General features: G+C 34.4%; 1 long non-coding RNA gene across 1 annotated transcript; it reads left to right on the forward strand.

The window, feature by feature from the left end:
• Positions 1-1,628: 1,628 nt before the first annotated feature.
• Positions 1,629-2,844, forward strand: LOC120092655. The gene is made up of 3 exons (XR_005486111.1): positions 1,629-1,752; positions 2,215-2,244; positions 2,572-2,844. It is a non-coding gene; the product is annotated as an uncharacterized LOC120092655 (long non-coding RNA).
• The last annotated feature ends 21,491 nt before the right edge of the window (positions 2,845-24,335 follow it).

Here is a 24,335-nt window from a genome sequence, read left to right on the forward strand (position 1 = left end):
ATATACTTTCTTCGTTTTTTAGGGTTTTCAAGTTGGGATTTTGATGGAGGTCGAACTTTTTCTTAAATTTCTTCTTCTTCCCTTGTATTTCTAGCTTATTTAGCTTAGGATTTTATATTTTTGGGTTGTAATCGAAAGATTGAAGCATCTCCTCTTCATCTCGTCTATGAATTATGGAGGTAAGCGAGATTTTATAGTTTTGGGAGCAAAGAACCAATGTATTTTCGTGAGATTTTGTTCTTGACTATTTAATGCATTTGAATTTATGTTTCTCAGAATTTCTGTTTAATTTAGATGTATGTTTTTTTATGGATTGACACCCCTCTCCTTGAATGTATGTCTTAGCTAATGGATTATATGGGCTTATGCATTTTTTCTTGTTCGTCTAGCTTAAATCACCGAAGTAGCAATAGTTGAACCATGTATGCTAGGAATGTGGTCTAACTATAAACCTTAAATACATGCTAAACCTAGATTCAAAGATAAATTGATTAATTAGTTGGGTTATTCAATTGATTAATCACACAATAGAACCTTAATCTTAATGCACTTGTATTTAGTTTTATATGGACGATTCTGAACCCAATAGGACTAAAAGCATGTAGTTTAATTAGGCTCAGGCTTTAATTAATAATTAAGGCGCTTGCTTGGTTTAATTCAACGGGTTGTCTATCTATAGCATTAACAAGTTGATTAGACCGAGTAAGTCGTTATGCACGCATAGATTGAGTGTATTTAGTCAAGGGAACTAAATTATCAAAATTGCATTGGAATCCTTTCTTGCTCCTGAAATTAGAATTTTCAATCCTTAGTTACATTTACCCACTTTACTTTTAATAACATGCACATTATCCCACTATCCACACCAAGTATCACCCCCCCAATTTATCGTTTTAATTAGAAATTTGACTTAACGAGATTATATCTCGCTCTTCCATGTGGGTTGACCTAGACTTACCATTAATGCTACGTTCTAGTATTAGTAGTATAGTTCGGTAATTTTAATTTTACTTGAAGTAGGAGCCCGAACACTCTTGAATAGTTAATTCTTAAGATAGATTGACCATTTAAATCATTAAAAAAAGTTGAATTATACGAAATGCATTTCATCTTTGAGGTTAAGTGTTCCAATATTATGCAAAACAATAGTTTCATTTTAACCCTCAACCCTTTAAAATGGTTATAAAACAACTAACTATTCATTTAGTCTCCATATTAAAATAGAAATATGATGTATATGAGTGGTCAAAACATGAGATTACATAGAAGCACATGACAATTGAAATTAATTTTTTTTATCAAAATTGATTAAATAATAATATAAAATAAATATAACATGTGAATATGTTTTCAAAATTTATAGTACAACAATTTCAATTTCATTTTAACAAAGTTGATGAAAGAGTAGACTTATTAGATAACTCTTAAGATTTAGAGATCGATTTGATACAAGTCTAAGCAAAACAAAATCGTGACAACTAAGCTTGTAATTTAGTCTAGAAACAAAGTGGGAGGTGATAAAGTCTATGTAAGAACCGCCACATGTATGGTGTTAATTGATTAATTTAAGACCTCAAGATCACTATAAGTAGAGAGGGAGACCTACATCCCAAATCACAAAGAAATCACACAACTTTGAAAAATTTGATCATCAAAAGTTTCAAACTATTTTCACTCTGAAACAGAAATGGCTTGTGGCTGCAAATGTGGTGATAGTTGCTCATGTGGAGACGGCTGCAACTGCCAATCTGGGTCTCTTTTTTCTCTCTCTCTCTTCTACAATTTTAATTCATTTTCATTTTATATTATTGTCTGTATAGTTCATTGTATGGGTCTCAAAAATATTAATTCCATATTGATTCAAGAAAATCTGATCAATTTCAAATAAATTGAAAATCTAAGGATGATTGAGAGCATGTTGGTTGATGGGTTCACCTTTTTTTTTTTTAAAAAAAATGTTATATCAAAGTTATAATTATTTTTTTAGCATAGCTTTTCAATTGAATGGTTGTAAATAAGTAAATTGATTAACATTTGCAATATATTAGCAAGAATCTGAACAAACAACCTCAATAATTCAAATAAGCTACCCAAGTATTTCCAAATTTATGTTTGGATTAAAGAAATTTAACAAAATCATTTAGGTTGGATTTATTAAATTTACCAATAACAATGACTTATCATTTAAGAATCACCTTTTTTAAATCTTTGCAGGACCATCACAGAGGCAATTTCCCTGATGATGTAAGTAATAATTCTACAAATAATTTTTTATTTGAAAAAAAAAAACTTTATTAGTCATCTAGAGCATAATTGATATCAATTATCATTTCAAAAGTAAAACGGAATATAACTCAATAATAATTGACATATATTTTCTGCAATAATATAATAATTTGCATGTAAAAAAGATACAAAAATGAATATGTTCCCAACTTTGAAAGAAAGCTAGCTCCTTTCTTCTAAAAAAACAAAAGATAAATTAACGTCACTATCTTAAATATTTATTGAAAGTATGATGTATTAAGTAAAATGATTAATAAAGTATATGGTACGATTCACTTTGTATAGGAGTGGGTGCAGCTGTGGGAGTAGCTGCTCTTGCGACTCATGCGATTGCGAGTGAGCAATTAGAAAGAAGGGAAGAAGGCTCACACAACAAAGCTTTTGAATAAAGTTGATGAATTCTGTTTTTTCTTTTTCCCTCTTCTTTGTGTTGTGAAAAGACTGTCATTGAAACCGTGAGTCCATATGGAATGGGGTTTTTCATGGCTTCTTGTGTGAGTGAACTATGTTCTGCTTTGTTGTGGGTTGGGTTCGTTGTTATATTCATCAAAGCTTTTAATTGTGTTTGAATTTGTGTTTATGGATATTTGTTTTGTGTAGTTTTCATCTCCTACATCTCTCACTCTCCATCATTGTCTTAATTTGCTGTAATTTGCTCAGAAAATTATTGAAACAGACCACCACCAGGAGATGGTAGTTGAAAGGCCACGGAAGACCGACCCATAGGGTCAGCCATGAGCCTTGTAATTAAAGAGTGACTTAAGCTTAAAAGCTCGACCATTGACCAATTATATATATTTAACTTCATCAATAAAACTATTTTCAACCATTTATCACATAACGTGTAAATTAAGTTAGTAAGAATCCAATTAATAATATGAGAAATTAATGGGACAAATGATCGTGATGAAACAATATTTCTATATAATCAAGAGAGTACATCACATTATTTGAGCTATTTTAAAATTTTTTCTAAGTTCTTTATTTTCTAAGCTCCCTATTAAAATTGTTATCAACTTCGAACTTTGGAATATTTGTGACTAATGTTAGATTTAATTTTAATTTAATATTATTACTCAGGTGACCCATGTTCATTATATACTCTTTTATCTCTTAGGTTTATTATTTTATTAAGTTAATGAAATAAAAGATAATTTTCTAATTAAATACTCTAATAACAAGGGATTAGTTCTCTCTCCCTCAATGTTATATATGATTTTGTGATCCCATAATTGTCTACTGAATGAATGGGCCTATAAGTAGCAAGGAGTTGGCTCATTTGTGTAGGATTAATATGGCTTTTCCATGTTGAAAAAAAATGAAGGCTACCTACTACAAGCCAGATGTTGTTAAAAACAATGTTACAACATTCCTCAGAACAATGTTAAGAAAATATGGCTTTTCCATTTTATGATCCCATAATTGTCTACTGAATGAATGGGCCTATAAGTAGCCAGGAGTTGGCTCATTTGTGTAGGATTAATATGGCTTTTCCATATTGAAAAAAAAATGAAGGCTACTTACTAAAAGTTAGATGTTGTTAAGAACAATGTTCCAACATTTCTCAGAATATTAGATAATACCAAACATATAAATAATAGAGAAACCAAAGTTTGGTGATCCAGTTCGGTAAAATACTACCTACGTTTGGAGGGCAGTGTGTTAGAAAAGATAATTTCACTAATATAAATTATGTTAAGCAATTACAATGTTGTACTTATCTGTAACAACACGATTATAGTGACATTTGTAAAGCTTAATCACTCAAATGATCAACTAGACTCTTCTTAGGTATGAGACAGCCTCTCACGAAATTTAGGCTCCCCTAAGTGTGGACATTAGTGAATGGAAAACTTAGAATCTCCCTAAGTTTGAAACTCTCTTTCGAAGTGACTTAAGCTCCCCTTAAGCTTTGAGACTCCCTCTCATAAGGACTTTTATCTTTCCCTTTCAAATGAAGACCACTCCACTTGAATAGCTTAAGCTCTCCCTAAGCTTGAGAATCCCTTCTCAAGATGTTAAAGAACAAATTCGATATAGTTTAGAGTAATCTCCAAACTTATAACAATACGATCTTAGTCTCTTTATAGATCGATACACACATGTGAAAACTTCTCACAAGACCACACACATAATTCTCATGAAAATGACTAACATAAAACACCAATCATGATTCCTTTTAGTATGCACAATGAAAAAACAAGAGAGCAACCTTAGTTACCAAATAATTGCGCTAAAAAAATATGGGAAATTTGCAAAAAGACTACGGATAGAATTTTCGAAATAAGGAAAATATATTTTGCAGATGAATATTTCCAGAAATAGTCTTTTAGGCTAATACAATAGATGCAACACTCCAAGTAACATCTATTAGACTTAAACAAATATTGCTAACAAAACATCAACCTCTCACACATGTTACGTAGCTTGTTGTATGAAAGACTCTAGAGAAACAAAGGAACAAAATTGATATTGGTTGCAAATTTATTAATATTGTCATTAAAATGATATGGAACGCTATCACGGCCATTTAATTAAGTGATAAGATTTGATTGTGAATGCATTGTAGAAATCAAAATAAATTAAGGGAATTTACACATTCAAACTGTAATAAATTAATCCAATTAGTTCTCTTGGGATTCCACCTTATTTTACTATTTTCACAAGTTAGAATAGAAGGACCATTATTTATTTAAGAGGACTTGTACCAAAATTTGGTGCTGTTACTGGAACCAAACCGGAACCATTTGTTTCTCATTGTCACATTAATTTTTTTGTGTTTTCTTTTTATTTATGACTCGTTCTTTCTCATAATATTGACGTGCAATTTATTCCTAAAATTACAGAGATGAAATGCAGGTTGTGAAAATAGGCTATGAAGCAAAATGGTTGTATTGGCAAGTAACCCAGTGTAGACCAACCCATTATGAATAATTAGGTAGATCTAACATAGAATACAATATCAAACACGATGTCACAAACAATATGTATGACAAGTGGGCAACATAAAAACAAATAGAAAAATAACGACACAGAGATTGGTCACCCAGTTTGATGCAAAAACACCTATGTCTGGGGGTAGTGTGCCAAGTGGAACGAAACTTCACTATAAAGAGTTTAACAATTTACGATGAAAGTACTTATCTGATAGACTTCTTCTTCAGCTTCAACTTAGGCTCCCTCTCAGTATGAGCTCCCCTTACTTCCACAATAATGATTCTTCAAGCTTTGTATGAGATCCCCTCAATACAACATACTTAGGCTCCTCCTAAGAGTGAGATCCCCTCACATTCATCATATTTATGCTTCCCTTAAATATGAGTTTTCATCCTATTCAACGTACTTAGGTTTCCCCTAAATACAATATCAAATCAAACTCCTCCCGAGTTCTACAATGGTTACCGAACCAAAATTCTCAACGATAAATACAACAATTTTTAATAACAATAATACATGGACATTAAGGCTTAGACAAACTGTAAGCTCAAAACTCTTAATAAACACTTTCCTAATAAGGCGGCTAACCCTAAAAATGAATATGAGTCCAATATAAATAAGGTTAGCTATGGGAATATATTTCTGGAGTGAATAAATGTTCTCTATAGGAAAATAAGTGTTGGGGTTGATGCCCTTATCTTGTAGAGTCCTGTAGTTTATAATTGTATTGTACAAATATTTTATTTATTTAATAAAATATAAGATGTTTTATTTGACATTTAGTAGCATTAAACCCACAAACAAATAAACTAACATCCAAGTTTATCATCTATAGTTTAAACATGCATGTAGAGACATACATGTGGATCATGTTTAAGTGATAATCTAAATGGTCTGTAGTAAATGGATAAGGCTGGATACCTTATCAAAGCCTTATCCAAGCCTTATCCAAGCGACACTACGAATACGACCTACTTTATAGGTGTTACAATTGTTGTAAAGTACTACAAATCATCTGATCCTGATCATTCATGTAGAGACATGTGAGTAGGGATGTTCTATGCAGAAGAGTTTGTATAAAATTGAACCACGAAATGACTAGTCTCATTATATAACATCGTTCATAATAGAGACTTACATTTTACCAGGATGACCATAAGTGACATGATCTGAATCCTGAGTGAGTTGTGAACTCTTGCTATGAAGGCGGTCCTTTGATTTGTATGAGTGAGAGTGGCCAAATCGTCGACTCAATAAGCTTACTATTTTGGGGATTCATCTGATTGAGGAGTTGAAAACACAACTACACAAGACGAAATTCACTCATTCTCCAAAGTGGGGGTAAGTAGATAAATTGCTCCCTTAAGAACTGATTCTAGGGCTTGAACAATATGGTGTCACACCCTCTTCTGGCCTGAGAGGAGTCTGGTCGTAGTTGGACTATGACTTATTGTTCATTCGAGAGACCAGTGGTACTTAGGAAGTTAGATGTAAGTACAAGGGAAAAATGACAATTTTGGCCTTGTTGTAGTTACAAGTAATTTGTGAAGGGTTATCGCACTGTTCATTAATTATATCCAATGGACACAGAAATATATTTGTATTGCGAAGAGTGCAACTGTCGGTCTTTAGTGAAGTGTCTGACAGTTAATGGATGTTGAATAATTTAATTAAAGAAGTTTAATTAATTATGAGATTTTTACATCAGAAGCCTATCTTTGACCATATATTTTCATAAATGTCTTTATATTTGATTTTTTTTTCAAAAAGGCCTTTTAGTGTTATTTCTGGATAGTTTTACACTTTTTTTTTATATTTATTTATATTCGTTATATGTGTATATATATATCTCCTATTTTTGAAGTTTCTTTAATGATTGAGAGAGAAAATACATTTATTATAAAGAGAGAAAATGCATGTAATATTTTGACGGATTCAAAATTATTTTAAATATACCTTAGAACATTTTGTTAGGTATTTGAAAATATTCTAACCAATATATGAAATATATTATAGTTTATAAATTAGAGATTGACTCAATGCTTGACATAAATCACAGTATCAACCAATATATGAAATATACCACAGTATATAAATCTTCATAAATTTCATTTACACCACAGTGTATATCATAATACAATAAGTCAAAAAAAAAAAAAATACTCATTTATATCAAATAACCGAATACATATACCACAATATATATCAAATTTTCTACAAAAGCTAAAAAAAAAGTACATATATAACATATTATATATAAACAATAAGAAAAAATAAAGCTCATCTTCATATGCGGGTTTATAATACATAACCCTCCATCATAATCTCTTCTTCTTCAGCCATGGCCACCATAGATCTCTCTCCCCCTTGTCGTCGATCGGATTTGCTTGCCCTATCGTGTCGACCACCGAATTTGTTTAGCTCGTAGGAAAATAGTTTGTATAAGACTAGACCACGAAATGACTAGTCTCATTATATAACGTCGTTCATAATAAAGACTTACATTTCACCAAGATGACCATCGGTGACATGACTTGAATCCTGAGTGAGTTGTGAACTCCTGCCTATGAAGGTGGTCATTTTATTTGTATGGGTGAGAGTAGCCAGATCGCTGATAAAATAAGCCTACCATTTTGAAGATTCGTTTGATTAAGGAGTTGAGAATACAACTACACAAGACGAAATTCACTCCTTCCCCAATGTGGGGGTAAGTAGATATATTACTTCCTTAAGAGCTGATTCCGCGGCTTGAACATTGTGATGCCACACCCTCTTCTGGTCCGAGAGGGGTTTGATCATAGTTGGACTATGCTTTATTATTCATTAGAGGGACTAGTTTTACTTAAAGAGTTAGATGTAACTACAGGGGCAAAATGGCATCTTTGGTTCAGTTGTACTTACGAGCAATTTGTGAATGGTCATTGCGTTATTGACGGGTTATATCCAATTGACACAGAAATATATCTGTAGTGCGAAGAGTGCAGCTGTCAATCTTTAGTGGAGTGTCTGACAGTTAATGGATGTTGAATAATTTAATTAAAAGAGTTTAATTAATTATTCAAATACCATTGGAGCTTTAATCTACAGGTCCATGGGGTTCCCTTTGTAGCTCAATAGAGATTAAATGAGAATCAATTTTGGATTAATTTGAATTGTTCAAATTAATTGAGGGAATTAATTAACTATATGTGATTTAATTAATTTTACTTAATTATAAATGATACTATAATGTATTTGATAGATTATTTGAGAGGAAATAAATATTTAAATATGGTTTAAATATTAATTATGTGAATTGGATTCATATAATTAAGTTTAATATAAATGTGATTTATATTAAATACCATTGATGAGAGAATTAAAACTATAAGTTATATTGTATATGATATAATATTAAACCATAGGTTATATGCTATATAAGATATAAAATATAGTTATATATATATATATTAAATCGAAATTAATTAATTAATTATTAATGATTTTTATTTTTATTTTTTTTGAATTTTAAAGGGAGGAAAATAAATTTCCTCCCCTTAATTCTCTCTACAACTCACGATCAAGAGGAGTTGGTTTTGAGTGTGTGAGATTGTCTTCTTCACAGGAGCTTTAAATCTCTTTGTAAATGTGTGATACAGAAAACTCCCAAAATCTCTCTTTTTCTCCCCTCAATTTCTCCCTCTACCAAAATTCAACGAACCCACCACTCTTGTGATTCCCATCCCAAAAGACAATATAGGAGGTTCCAATTGGTGGTGACCATTTTGGATCGTTCGTGCCAAATCCGGAGAAAAGGATCACGTGAAGAAAAGTTCTTTAATCCCTAATTCTTTCTTTAATTTTCTATGAATGCATGCTGTAATTTTTTGTTTATTGCATAATCATATTTTGTATTTTTCGTTTTCGTGAAAAACCAAAAATTGGGATGACCCACGTTTTCGCTTAGGTCATTCACAGGTTTATTCAATAAAGAAGGCAGATACGGGAATCTGCGAATCACGCAGACAGATATGGAATAGATATTCTATAGAATTTGCTACCAGACATGTAACAATGTTTATGACAATGTCTTTGACATGTTGCATAACATGTAGCTCAAGTTTTGCCAGTAATAAAATCAGCAAACGACACTACAAACATGTAACAAAATTAGCCAATCACTATGCAGTAACAAACTCTCCATTTGGCTTTTTCTTAAGGCAAACCAAACCAATTAGAAAGGCATGATGGAGGTAGAAAAAAAATAGATTAAGACAATTATCAATCCACAAAACAAATAAGAATAACCATCACAACTTCTTCTCCCCCTTTTGTTGAATTACAAAAACATGTAACAATAACGAAAGCCAAGACATTTGAAAACAAGAAATTACCCAACAACTAGTGAGAGTAACCTAAATGTACAAAACCTAGCCATCAGAGTGTGTATCATCTACCACATGTTCAAAGCCTTCAGCAATTAGCCTTACTTAATGAAGTTTCCAACATAAAAAGAAATAGGGAGAGCACCATCTAAGACATCAATATCATCAGTAGGAAAAAGATCCTCATCAACCAACAAAGGAATGTCGTGGATGATGACAGGCACAAGATGTCGTGAAACAGATTAACACCAACAAGTAACAACTACGTCTTACCCTAAGAACAACACTAGAGAGCCTGACTCTTTCACATAAACTTTTGTAGAATAACTTGCACAACAATATGCGGCTTACCCTGAAACTAAATGCAATAACACCTCTAAATTAAGCACATAAAAAGAAGGAATACCATAGACATAGCAAGAAAAAAATCGAAAAGAATCACCCCAACGAATCTGCAACCAAATAAAGAAAGAAAACCAAGGCCAAATATCTATCCATAAAACTAGAGACAAAAAGTCTTATGAGATAAATACGAAAAATATTATTTGCCAACTAAATCCATAACAATCCATACTAAATAAACTAACACATAAGACAATCCACACCATATCAAAGCAGCAACACAAACCAAACACAACAAAACACAATCTCTATCTCATAATTGCAACCAACCCATTCTCTCATTTTTTTTCAAGAAGAAAGTTAGTTTGTAAGATGGGGTTGAGAAGAAGATGTATCATTAGAGGATGTATCCCTCATGTCATGCCCAATATTAAGAACAACAGAATCAACAACATTTTCAACAACAACATGACCAATAGTAGGAATATAAGATAAACTAACTTCTTTGAGCCCCTTAGAGCCTAAATTTTCCATGCCCAAATATGAAACTATCTTATTGATAACAAAATCAACATCAACCTTTTCCACAATCGATTCATTGCCACAAGCATTCAACTTTGAAATATCTTCACACATATTCATATCAGAGAGAAGGAGATTGGGAATAATAGTATCAATATTGAAGGAACCTTGTTAGGGTTCTTAAGCAGAAGCGGATCGTCCCATTTTTTTCAAAATTTTACATAATGAAAATTTTACAGTAAAACAACAAAAATATGCATTTAACAAAATTAATAAAACATGCAATTAACAAATTATAGTAAAAATAAAATGGGTTTGAAACCTTTACCTTTGAAGAACGATTCTTCAATTGAATCCCTCGAACTGAAGAACACCACCATGAAAAGGCTACCTCGGTACTGGATGAGAATCCAGGAGGAGTGGGGCTCTAGCTATTTTGGATTTTGAGAATGAAAGGATTAATTGAGAGAATAGGAGAAGAGAGGAAGATGAGGAGTTTTTTTAGATCACTAAACCCTCTCTGTGTTTTTCTTTTAGGAAGAAGAAGACTAAAGCCCTACTCCCACTCCTACACATTGTGGAGAGAAATGGGGGGGAGGTAACTCCCTAAAACTTTTTTTTTTCTTAAATTAAAATAAATCAAATTAATTTTAATAATAAACCTTAGTGTGTGTGTGTATATATATATATAATCTATAGTTTAATACTGTATCCAATACAATATAACCTATAATTTAATTCTCTCAACAATGATATTTAATATAAATCCCATTTATATTAAATATTAAATATTAAATTTAATTATATGAATCCAATTCATATAATTAATATTTGAATCATATTCAAATATTTAATTTCTCTCAAATAAATACTTAATATTATAATGTATCAAATACATTATAATTATAGCATATATAATTAAAATTTAATTAATTATGTTATATATAATTAATTCCCTCCATTAATTTGAATAGTTCAAATTAATCAAAAAACTGATTCTCATAAAATCCCGTTGAGCTATCGAAGGGACCTCATGGATTTATAGCTTGAAGTTCCAACAATACGTACATAAGTAATTAATTCTTTAATTAAATTATTCGCCATCCATCAACTGTCGAGCACTCCACTAAAGATCAACAACTGCACTCTTCGCACTACAGATATATTTCTGTGTCCATTGGATATAACAAATCAATACAATGACCCTTCACAAATTGCTCGTAAGTACAGTTAGACCAAAATTATTGTTTTGCCCCTATAGTTACATATGACTCCTAAAATACCACTGTTCCCTCTAATGAGCAATAAATCATAGTCCAATTATGACCAAACTTCTCTCGGGCTAGGAGAGGGTGTGGTGCTACATTGTTCAAGCCCTAGAATCAGCCCTTAAGGAAGCAATTTATCTACTTGCCCCGACATTGGGGAATGAGTGAATTCCTTTTTGTGTAGTTGTGTTCCCAACTCTTCAATTAGACGAATCCTCAAAATGGTAGGCATGTTGAATCGGCGATCTGGCCACTCTCACCCATATCAAAGAACTGCCTTCATAAGCAAGAGTTCACAACTCACTCAGGATTTAGTCTCTTTTATGAATGACGTTATATAATGAGACTAACATTTCGTAGTCCGATTTGAGACAAACTCCTTTGTATAGAATATCCTAATCACATTTCTCTACATGAATAATCTGGATTTGATCCTTTATAACACTTTTCAATAATTGTAACATCTACAAAGTGGGTGATACTTGTAGTATCACCAGGATAAGGTATCCAGCCTTATCCATCTACTACAAACGGTTTAGGTTATCACTTAAACATGATCCGTCTGTATGTCTCTACATACATGTTTAAGTTACAAGATAACCTTGGATGTTAGTTTATTGGTTTGTGGTTAATGCAACTAATTTTGAAATAAAATATCATTTATTTTATTACATAAATAAAAAGCTTGTACAATACAGTTACAAACTATATGATCATATGAGATTTAGGGTATTAACCCCAATAAGTATAGCAAAGAATATCTTCCTCGGAGATAAAATCATAAGATACATCTTTATCAAAGATATTTTTACCACCATCTGAATTATTATAACTCACAATTGCTTGATCAACCAAGCCATTATTTACATTTATTTTCTCAGGCATATTCAAATCAGCGGGTCAATTGATAGTGTCAACACTAGCAAATACATTATTAGAAGTAATGTCATCATTTAACACAATCTCAGAATAATCAACCAACTGACTAGTTGAAGCAACATTAATAACTTTATTACCAGAAACACAAACGATGCTAGCAGAAGCATTATCAACAACATACACGACATTCCGTATAACATTCTAAGAAAAAGTCGGATCCATAGTTTCTTAGGAATCACTGACATTCAATTTGATCAATAGTTAGAGACATATCATTCACAATAATTTCAGAGAAGACAACAAGCACATGGCTAACATTTTCAACGCTTCTAGTTGGAGTAATGAATTGAACAATAATATTAAGAGACATAATGAATTTACCTAGAGATTCAGCATGAGCACCATTATTAATAACCCCATCACACAGAATATGAGGCTCAATATGAAGGATCTCATATCGAGAATTCCATGAGTGCTTTCAGATCGCTCCGATCTCACAGTGACCGAAATACAAAAGATATATTTCAACACAAATAGTTATGCATATTATTCTCATTATCGGCATGCTCAGAACACAATAAATAACAGGAAAAGGCTTCATACCAGTTGAAGACTCTCTTCGAACTTCCAAACCCATTGCAGCAGAAACCCTCCAACATATCTACCAACTCTCGACAGGTATGTCGACTGCAACAGCACGATCAGTACGAACACGAACACTGCAACAAGGACAACACCACCACTAGTGAAACTCGGGTATCATCGGGGTGAACCCAAAGAGTGGACTTTGGTGAGTTTGGTAGAGGACGGAGGACAATGCGTCATGTAGACTATAAGCAAGTGGGAGATAATATTGTGCTATCGTATAGCGGAAGTGTTTATTGTATAGGAGAGCTACACGATCGTGTAGGAAAGGCTAGACGATCATTTAGAGAAAGTCGTGAGGTAGACGATCGTTTTAGACGGAAGAGCTTCTATTGTATAGGCTCTCGCGATCGTTTTCATGAATTCTTTTGGGTGGACGAAAATTATGAATGCACGATCTGAAAAATGAAAACGATTTTCATTTTTAACACGCCGGTTACCATAACCAACGGAGCCCACTACCCACATCCGAACGTGGACAAACTAGTTAATTATCATATAATTAATCAATTAATTTAATTAATAAAATAATCAATATATTATATATCTTATAGTTTAATCACATATCTACTATAGTATTTTCTCCTCTACTTGATATAAATCATATTTATATCTAATTTCCTCCAAAATAATATATCTCATACATTTAGCCAATTATATCATATATAATTAACCAATCCAATTATATCATATATAATCGAACTTCCTCTTGTCAATTTGAACATTTCAAATTAACCCAAACACCAGTTCTCGACTTTATCCAAGCTACCCAGGGGACCTAATAGACCTGTGGCTCGAAGCTCCAACAGTACGTGAATAGCTGACTAAACTCTTTAGTTATGAGATCCACCATCCATTAACTATCAGTGATTCCACTAAAGACCAATAATCGAACTCTTCTTACCACAGATATATTTCTGTGTCCATCGGATATAACCAATCATGAGTACGATGACCCTTCACAGATGCTCGTAAGTACAGCTAGGCCAATTTACCGTTTTACCCCTGTAGTTACATCTCACTTATTAAGTACCATTGATTCCTCTAATGAACAATACAACATAGTCCAACTATGTGTGAACACTCTCGGGCCAAGAGAAGGTGTGTGACGCCATATCGTTCAAGCCTCGAAATCAACCTTTAAGGGAGCTATCTATCTACTTACCCCTGACTCGGGGAAGGAGTGAATTCCATCTTGTGTAGCTGAGTTCCCAACTCCCAAATCTGACGAATCCCCAAAATGTTAGGTTTGAATCGGCGACCTGGCCACTTGCACCCATATAAATCAAAGAACCACCCTTAATGGCAGAAGTTCCCAACTCACTCAGGATTGAGGTCATGTTACCTATGGTCATCCTAGTGAAGTGAAGTCTCTGTCATGAACGATGTTATATAATGAGACATTAACACTTCATGGTCAGGTCTTATACAAACTATTTATATAGAACGCCCCCGCTCGCATGTTCCCAACACGAATGATCAGGATCAGACCATCTGTGACAAGTCACAACACTTGTGACCATTCCACAAAGCGAGCCACGTCCGTAGTATTACCAGAATAAGGTTTCCCTTCTATATCCATTTACTACAGACCATTTTGGTTATCACTCAAGACATGATCCATTTGTATGTCACCACATACATGTTTGAGTCACATACAGATAACTAGGAATTTTATGTTTATTGGTTTGTGGTAAATCAAATAAAAGAAGTAACCTAGCAAAATACAAGATGTGAAGTAAATATCATATATTAACAACACAAGTGTTCGTATATACTGTTTACAAACTATAGGACACGAGACGTTAGGGCATCAACCCCAACACAATAAATGTCTCAGTAGCCACAATATGATCCATAAGAGTTTCAACAAAAGGAACATGGTCAATATAATTCACATAATTAATCTCAGTACTTCCAGTGACAAGATTTGTGGGGTCAACAGTATGAACAACACAAGTTAACACAATAGTTTTGGTTGAAATAATATTATCAATAACAGAGGAAACAACCAGATCAACATTCTCATCAGTGGGTTTAGTGACCGTAATAATCAAAGCAGCAGGCAGCTCAACATGACCAACAATAGACATAGATTCTACCACAATATTATCAACATTATGATGGAATGTAGAAGCAAGCAACAAAAGCAATCAGAATCAATAAGCACTCTAGTTACAGTTAATTTGAGTTTTAAATGCATGCAAAAATATATTTTAAAGAAAAGGGTTTCATTGAAAACATACCCTTGAAGAATTTCTCCAATTCCAAGCTGCTCCTCACAAATTCGCAGCACCAAATCTACAATGAACCATTAAGAGATCTTCATTACTATTCCCAGCCTTAAATTTGAGTGGTGGAACTCAAGATTGAAGTGAAATTTCAAGGAAATTGGTGAGGGTTTGAGAGGATGTTGAATTTCTGCAGATTTCTCTAAAATCCAACATTCAAATCCCATTCCATTTATGAAATTAGAGAGTTTTTATGTGTTATTCACATGCAAGCACTAATATTGATAGCAATTGACACTTCAATTGCAATAAGTTGGTGGCCTAGGTGTTGGACTTAGAAAGAATCCACCAAACCATAAATTTTGGTGGACTTTTCCACTAACATTATATTAATTTTCAATTTCTATTATTTTAATTCAAAATTAAACAAATACCAAATTCAATTTTTAAAACTGAATTTGAAAATTGAATATTAATTTGATTTTTAATTAAACAAAAAAATTAATTAATTAAATAATAATTTAATATAATATTAAACTAATCAAACACCTAATTCATACATGAATCCTATTCATGTAATTAATATTTAAATATTATAAACTCTCCAATTTCATTTAAATTCAATAAATTAATTGTTAATTATTTATATTGATATAATTATACAAACTCTAATTAAATTTGAACACTTCAAATTGAAAAACCCTAAAATCAATTTTGAACATTTCAAATTGAAATCATTTCAAATTTACTCAATTTACTAATTCAATGTGTTCATGTTTTACGAGCTAGTAGAGGGATCTAATGGACCTACGATCATGAGCTCCAATGATTTGAGATTAATCGGCTAAAACTCTTTAGATCGAATTAATCAATATTCGTTGTGGGTCGTTGGCTCCACCTATTATCTCCTTCTACGTCATGTTGTTGTCGTCACCATCCATCAATAATAAAGAGAAATCTCTTATTTCTATCTATTCTTGATCCATCAGAAAGAAATCGATATGTATCTGATGGAGTCTACATCGTACGTAGTGCGCCCAAGCACTTTTTAGCCCTGCTCTGTTCTCTTATCCATCGGTTCAATGCACTGGGCTTCTCTCGTGGAGGGAAAAGCCAAAATTGAGTTATAGTCTTGTTGTTCGCCGCATACTCATTCTCGTTCGATAGGAATTTGATTAGGGAGCTTGGAATGCCATCTAGCAATCATAGTACTATAGAGACAAGCGAGATTTTGACTAACTTCTATTAAACCAAGATATTCTTTACCTTTGCTTTCATTAGCTTTCTTCCTGGGACAATCAGTTTAGCCATTCCTATGTCCGGTAGGATTCTTCCTCTTCAAACAAAGGAGTTCTCTGGATTGATAGATATATCTTACCACGTAATGGAGATCATATCGTAGTCTGGATTTGGTGGTTCGCTAAATTTGGGACCAAACGATGGTTGTTCGATTCATCACATAAACGGGAGTAGGTGGTTCCCTCTGTCAAGAACGAGCTAACAACTATAGGGGAAGCGGCTAACTGCTGTCCTTGAGCCCAACTTGTAGTAAACCAAAAGTGTGACTCGAACCTACTTTTCTATGAGAAGATCTCAAAGGGAAAAATAGACAGAAGATCGACTAACGGTCGCTTTGATTCATTACACATCAGCTCAAAAGTACCCCTTTCCATTATGATGATAATGGTGGACGGTAGGGCTAAAACGGGCATAATCGCTGGAACGGCTAAAAGTGGGTCGTCTCTCTTCCATAAAGATATATATGGATATTCAGCCTTTAATGAGATAGTCGACAACCACTATAGCTTAATAGTTGCACTCTACTCACTGTAGATATATTTGTGTCTACTTCATTTTACCATAATCAGTAAGTTGATCCTTTACAGGTTGTTCGTAATAACGGTTGGGTCAATATGCTGTTTTACCCCCGAAATTACGTCTTGCTCCTTAAGTTCCTCTGATCCTCTAACGAACAATTAGTTTGTGATCCAATCACTAAACCGGATCTCTCTCGGGCCAATGAAAGGGTGAGGCCCCATGTTCAAAACCTAGATTCAGTACTTAAGAGAACAACCTTCCTTCTATCCATAAATCGGGTAGGTGTGAATTCCATCTTGCACCCTATGTCCTCAGCTATCTACCCAGGCTTACCCCTGAAATAGGAGGTTTATTGAGCCGATGCTGTTGAGTCAACCCTCACCTATGAAAATCTAAAGATAATCCTGAATAAACAGGAGTTCATAGTTAGCTCAGGATTAAGATCGACTTACCAAGATCATCTAAATGAAGTAGTCAGTCTTAAACAGTAAACAACATTATAAAGTAAGAGTGACTTATTTCTTGGTCCGATCTCACGCAAACTTATTGCATAGGACGCCCCTACTCCTCAGGTCAATACATGAATGAATCAGGATCACTTCGTTTGTAGTACCTTACAACAAATTGTAATAACCATAGAGTGGGCCGTATCCAATAGTGTTACCAGAATAAAGCACCCAACCTTATTCATATACTATAGACTGTTTTGGCTATTTACTTGAACTTGATCCATCTTTATGTCCCTACATAAAGTTTAAGTATTCATATAATAGTCATGAATCTTAGTTTATTGGATTTAGTCTTCATAAGTGCAATTTACAAATTCAATAACTACTTAAGCTATGGAAATCAAGGAGGATCAATAACAACTTAAGCTATGGAAATCAAGGAGGACACTCATGAAAATATGTTTAACCAATATAGAGACTACGTTAAAATGTTTACTAAGGATGGCAAAAAAACCCGAGGGGGCCCAATTCGATTGGGTGGGGGAATCCCTAGTTTGACTGGGGATGAGGGTCAAACTGTGGACTCCTTTCGGGTCCCTGAGTGGGGATGATAGGGGGAATCTCGCCTCGACCCAGCCCCAAAATTTATATTTTTAATTATAATATTATGTGTGTGTATGTATATATATATATAGACACACACACACACACACACACATATATATCCATACACATATTTATTTAGCCCAACTCATATCTATTTTATCCAATATTTATTTGGCCCACTTTTATTTTATACTTATTTAACCCAAAACTTAAGACGTTGGTTGTTGTATAAAACATTTGAATTTATTTTACTTCAAACTTTTATTCGAACTTTATTTAATATGTGAACCTGCAGAATTTGACTCGTGGATTTGTGAATTTGTAGAATTTGTAGAATTTGACTTATGGATTTGTGAGCTTGTGAATTTATAGAATTTGACTTATGGATTTGTGAGCTTGTGAATTTATAGAATTTGTAGAATTTATTTATTTTATTTCATGGATTTATATCTATTAAATTTGTTTATTTTGTATGACTCAATTTTTTTTTTTTTTTAAAAAATGTGATATTTAAAAGAAAAAAAAATAACAATTTAAATCGGGAATCCTGAGGGGGATTAACAAAGGGAATCTCTGTGGGGAATAGGGAAAATGGAGAATATGTCCCTATGAGGACCTGTTTCCTATTGGGAATGGTGTCCTAAATCTCTTTATAATCTCGTAGTTTGTAAACTTTGTATAAACATATTGTTGTTAATAAAATAAGGGTTATTTTATAAGCATACTCAATCCAATAAACTAAGATCTGATGTTATTTCATGTAATTTAAACAATTATGTGGAGACATACAAGTAGATTTTGTTTAAATAATAACCTAATGGTATGTAGTAGATGGATAAGGCTGGGTACCTGATGCTTGGAATCATGTGGTGGAAATATGGATGCTATGCGTTGATGGAATTGCGTTGTGCACTCAAGTTTCCCCAGCGGAATTCAAGTGTACATTTCTCTGCGTTTCCTGGTAAGTCCAGAGTCGAACACAGGGACTTGTGAAAGTAGATTGCGTTGGTAATTTTTATGAAAATTTTGTGGTAACCAAGTAAATAAATAAGTGTTGGGTTTTTTGTTTGCGTTGATGAAAAAGAAATAAATAAAGGCGGCGATTTGAGAAAGACAGTTGCGTTGATAGATGCAATGAGTATGTGATGAACGGGTTGAAAAGATCTTTGGCTAGCATTATTTGGGAATGCGTTAGACTATGCGATCATGTTACTACCATGCACAACAAGTCATTTTCCAATGTAAATGTGATGCTGCTAAGTCTAGGATGCATGTGTTGAATGCAAAGTGTCCATAGAGCTTATCCCTAAGTCTTTACTCTTGTCCTATGCGTTGATGCAAAATGCATGAAAGCAAGGTGACTGCATACAATCATATCTTATCGCTAAGATGCATGTGATGCGCTAATAACAAATAGTGCTCATTCCTAAGGGCTTATCTCTCATTTATGCGTTCTAATCTGGTTCTTCCAAACCTAGATTCTGACCTAATCTTCCCAAGTCTAGATCCTGTCCTTAGACTACCCTCCCGAGTATCTCTAATGGACGAATGAAGCATACATAAACAAGATAATCGCAAAGAATGAAGATTCCCTAGTTGTGCTAACTAAATGCTTCTCAACCCATTCAACTATTTTAGCTACTCATGCATGAACAATAGAGAGTGAACAGATGTAGAGAAAGAAATTCCATTCTTATAAATGAGTTGAGTACAAAATGTCAATGGAAAGTAAAGGTGTAGAGCCCGGTAGCAATTCCTTGCTGACCGAGGCTTTTTACACTGAATCTCTATTCTGATCTAAAGATGTTCCTGCTTCCGCAGGCGTCAGCCCTCTCTCTGACTTGGAGCTTCCGGCGCTTTGCCAAGCTTACCAGAACGATCTACCGGCACAACTTTCTTCCTCGCGTCCGCCTTAAAATGAAAGAAAACTATGGACTGAGGCGTAAACTTGTGGAACAGAAGATTGTAAAAGTCGTGAACCCCTCTTCTGAAGAATGCACTTGGTATTTATAGAGCTTCCATGGTGAAAAGCGACTTCTCTATCTAGTTGTACAGATGGGACAGCTTTAATTCCTGACTGATGCACCGAATAATTGTCACCGATAAAGCTGAATGTACTTCGTGACCGTTATTGACTGCCAACTTAATTTAGATCCGACTATCATCAGCTTTCTGTCTTATCGCTCTTAATTATCCTTTCATCCAGATGCACCCACCATGTTGCGCTGACTAAGTTGCGGCGATGCTTCTCGGTCGAATGTGTGCGAGCATCAACGCAAAGCCTTGCGGTGAAGTTGCGCTCGACCAATGAATTCTTATGATCGCAATCTTGCATTGCGTTAATGCATATTCTGCAAAAAAATACAAAAATCAATAGTTCTAATGTGTTGAACGCATGCAACCGCAATATTATAGAATTTATGCTTAATGGACGCAATTAATCATATTTCATCAACGCAATCCAACATTGTTTAAGAACTTAGCACTATGATAACATGCATTTCTGCCCGTTATCACACCCCAAATTTAAACAATACTTGTCCTCAAGCATAAGCTAAAGATTCCTTTAGCAAGTCAACCGCAAAGTTCTTTCCTAGACTTCTCAAGGATACCTCATTCAAATCCTATATACCAGAATTTCCTTAAGTCTTATTCAAGTCTCTTCTTAAAATATTTTTAAGACCTAGGGACTGCAAGTTTAACATTCAAAAGGACTTTATTGAATTTCGAAACATCGCATGATTTATTTCAAAAAGAAAATTTTTCACCGGGGTGTCAAATGATTTATCCTTGCACAAAAATTTTCTTCATTGCTATTCTTTTCTGACCTTGCGTTGATCCGAGTGCCTTGCCTTTGTTTTGGCTTGCCCCCATGTGTGTCATACAGACATCCAACTACGAGCAATGCAATCTTTCTCAGACTAAACTCATACTGATTTGGTAGTGGAATTGCGGTCATTGATTTATGCGTTGATCCTGGTGACATTTATGAAAATTTCTTTTGGCTTGCCCCCACTTGTGTCATGTGGACATCCAACTATAGGTAAGTGCCTTTCACAACTTAACTCTTATCAACATGGTTTTCCCATTGTGCTGATAGTGGAGTTGTTATTCTCAATTTTTTTTTTTAGAGAAAGAAGCAAGGTCGAAAACAAATACCCTACCCCCAAATTTAAAGTGCGGCAATGTCCTCATTGCCAAGAGATTAAAATAAGTCATGCGATGATCATAGAATGCGTTGTAAAAAGAGTTTGAAAGAAAGCTGGCAAACCCCTAACTTCTAAAAATATTTCGTGAGGTAACTATCTTAAGACTAAATTGACTCTAATATATACAAAAGAGATAGAAGCATATTTTTCATCATTGAAATCATACTTGGCAAAGAAACAGAATGCGGTAAACTACTAAATTTATCTACTTGTTAAATGATTGCGGTAATCAAGGAGGATGCGGTGATAAAACTTTGAAAAGTAAAATGCATTGTGATAGCGCAAAATTTGAAATAAAGATAAGGAAGAGTACACCCCCAAATTTTGTGCTGTCACGCGCATTGAGTATTGATGCATCCATCTTTGCGGCGATCTTTGCTTCTGTGGATTGCGATGATGGAATGAGATTATTTGCTTTTTCTTGTAATATCTCCACAATCCTATGCCTTAATCATTGTAAACAGACAAAGAGAGGGTCAAAGGATTTTAAAATAAAACAACAATTTTTTTTTAGAAGGAAATTACAAGAATGAGTAAGATGCAGATAGCTTGAATAAAAGTAAAGTGACGAAGGGATAAGAGTTCAAGAGTCATGTAAGAGGGTAGTCTGGATTTTTCAACTTTGCAGATGCTGTTTCTGGCTAGAAATATCCTCCGCAATATGCCTTGATCCGTTGTCCATTAACTTTAAATGTTCGACTGCCATCCTCGGTGATCAGTTCCACCGCACCATGTGGAAATATTTCTTTGATGATGAAAGGACCAGACCAACGTGATTTTAATTTTCTCGGGAAGAGCCGTAATCTTGCATTGAATAGTAAAACCTTTTGCCTGACTTGGAGGTTTCTAGCGCATATGCGTTTGTCATGTCAGCACTTGGTGCTCTTTATAAATCTTCGCATTTTCATATGCATTGATCTTCCATTCTTCTAACTCGACCAACTACATTTTTCACGCTTCCTCTGCCTTCTTTAAATCAAAATTCAGCTTTTTTACCACCAAGAATGCTTTATACTCCAGCTCCAAAGGAAAATGACACGTCTTGCCAAATACCAACGCATAGGGGGACATACCTATTGGTGTTTTAAATGCGGTCCGATATGCCCACAACGCATCATCAAGCTTCATTGCCCAATCTTTCCGCAAAGGTTTTACTACCTTTTCAAGTATCAACTTAATTTCTCGATTGGACACTTCAGCCTGGCCATTCGTTTATGGATGGTATGTGGTGGCCACTTTGTAAAGGATATTATACTTGTGCAGCAGCTCCTTGATATTGTGATTGACAAAGTGTGATCCTTCATCACTTATGATGGCACGGGGAGTGCCAAAACGAGTGAAAATATTTCTCTTAAGGAATTGGGAGACTACCGCCACATCACTTGCGGCACATGCTATTGCCTCTACCCATTTGGAGACATAATCGACGACCAATAAAATATAGTGCTTGCCATGCGAAGGAGAGAATGGCCCCATGAAATCAATCCCCCACGTCAAATAGTTCCAGCTCCAAGATAGTGTTCATTGGCATTGCGTTCTTCCATAAAATGTTGCTTGTGCGTTGGCACCGATCACATTTCGTTGCGTAGTCAGCCGCATCCTTGAATAATGAAGGCAAAAAGAATCCACTTTGCAAAACTTTGGCTACAGTGCGCTGCCCTCCGAAGTGCCCACCATATGGTGAGTCGTGGCATTGTGACAATATGCGTTGTTGAGCAGCATTTGGTACACATAATCGAATAATCTGGTTTGCACCTCTTTTATACAAATTCGGCTCATCTCAATAATAGTGTCTGCATTCATTCTTGAACTTCTTCTATTGATGATAGGTGTAATCTTCAGGAAATTGCTCACAAATCACATAATTAATGATGTCCGCATACCAGGGCAATTCTTCTATGTGGAATAGCTACTCATTCGGGAACATGACACTCACCTCAGATTCATTGCAGTCAACCTCGGGATTTTCCAATCTGAACAAGTGTTCTGCAACTTGATTCTCTGTCCCCTTCCGATCAATTATTTCGATATCAAATTCTTGAAGGAGGAGAACCCATCTGATCAACCTCGGCTTTACATCCTTTTTTGTCATTAAATATTTAATTGTCGAGTGATCAATGTGAATGAGTACCTTGGTTCCCAATAGATATACCCTGAATTTCTACAATGCAAAAATCACAGCTAGGACTTCCTTCTCTGTGGTGGTATAGTTTATCTGAGCAAGGGTTGATGTTTTACTCGCATATGCGATGGAATGAAAAATTGTTTTCTTCTTTTGCATTAAGGCTGCCCCCATTGCATACCTGCTTACGTCACTCATGATTTCAAATGGCAATGTCTAATCTGGCGCAATCAAAACGGGTGCGGTAATCAGCACATCTTTTAAAATTCTGAATGCGTTGAGGCAATCGTTGTCAAACTCAAATTTTTTGTCCGTCTCTAACAACGCACTCAGTGGTCGTGCAATCTTAGAAAAGTCCTTGACAAATCTATAGAATCCAGCATGCCCCAAGAAGCTTTGCACAACCTTTACGCTGGTTGGAGGTGGAAGCTTTTCAATTGCTTCAATCTTTGCTTTGTCCACCTCCAACCCTTCCCGGGAGACCTTATGTCCCAACACTATACCCTCTTTTACCATGAAATGACATTTTTCCCAGTTGAGCACCAAACTCGTCTCCTCACATCTCTTCAGAATTTTCTGCAAATTGGCTAGGTAGACTTCATAAGTGTTCCCATAAACAGAGAAGTCATCCATAAATATTTCCATTGAGTCCTCGAG

This window comes from Benincasa hispida, chromosome 12 (genome assembly GCF_009727055.1).
Source record: "Benincasa hispida cultivar B227 chromosome 12, ASM972705v1, whole genome shotgun sequence".
In the NCBI taxonomy this organism is placed as follows: domain Eukaryota; kingdom Viridiplantae; phylum Streptophyta; class Magnoliopsida; order Cucurbitales; family Cucurbitaceae; genus Benincasa; species Benincasa hispida.